This window comes from Myotis brandtii, unplaced genomic scaffold, assembly GCF_000412655.1.
Source record: "Myotis brandtii unplaced genomic scaffold, ASM41265v1 scaffold105, whole genome shotgun sequence".
NCBI lineage: Eukaryota > Metazoa > Chordata > Mammalia > Chiroptera > Vespertilionidae > Myotis > Myotis brandtii.
In genome coordinates this window covers 1,279,512-1,280,404 of record NW_005353538.1, presented here as the reverse complement: position 1 = coordinate 1,280,404, position 893 = coordinate 1,279,512, and positions in this window count along the sequence as shown.

Genomic DNA, 893 nt, shown 5'->3' with positions numbered 1-893 from the left:
TACAATATGCTCTCATTTATTAGTACTGTTTCTCATTGCATAAAGTGATTCTCTATGGGACATTTGAGAATTACTGTTTTAGAGGATCTATGAATTCCCTGAAATTTTAAGTAAAATTTTGTAGGGAGTCTGTGTCCATTATTCGAATATCAAAATATTGACAAACCCATAAAAGTAAAAATTTGTTGCCTTGAAGTGACATAATTTTTTTAATGAAATGCGTTTCTTGGCAAGTTTATTATTAGTAATGGTGCTATTTTACATTGTGAATATGTGATATAAGTTATATAATACTTTGGCTTATGGTTTCATCATATTCATTTGGCCCTCATAATAGCTTGTTAGGAAGGTAGTTAGATGATGCTCCATTTTATAGGCGAAGAAACTGAGGCTAAGAGAAGTTGAGTAACTTAAGGTCAGACAGTAAGTAGAACAACAAAAACTAGAATCCAGTCTTCTCACTCCCAGTCATTTGGTTTTTCTGGTATATCAAAGTGGTTCTTTGCAAATTCAGAAGACTATTCTGATTTACTTAATTGTTGGGAAAAGGAGAAACCAATGTGAGCTTATCCTAAATAACTGAGCATTCTTCCATTTTCCTGATGAGAATATTAAGAAAAGTTTTTGTTCATTGGAATATATAAACTTTTAAGAGTGTAGCACAGATAGTCAAATGTATTCTTAAAGTATTTTAAAACTTACTTATCCCACTCCTAGGACTATATCCCAAGAAACCAGAAACACCAATCAGAAAGGATATATGCACCCCTGTGTTCATAGCAGCACAATTTACAATAGCTAAGATTTGGAAACAGCCTAAGTGCCCATCAGCAGATGAGTGGATTAGAAAACTGTGGTAAATCTACACAATGGAATACTATGCTGCTATAAAA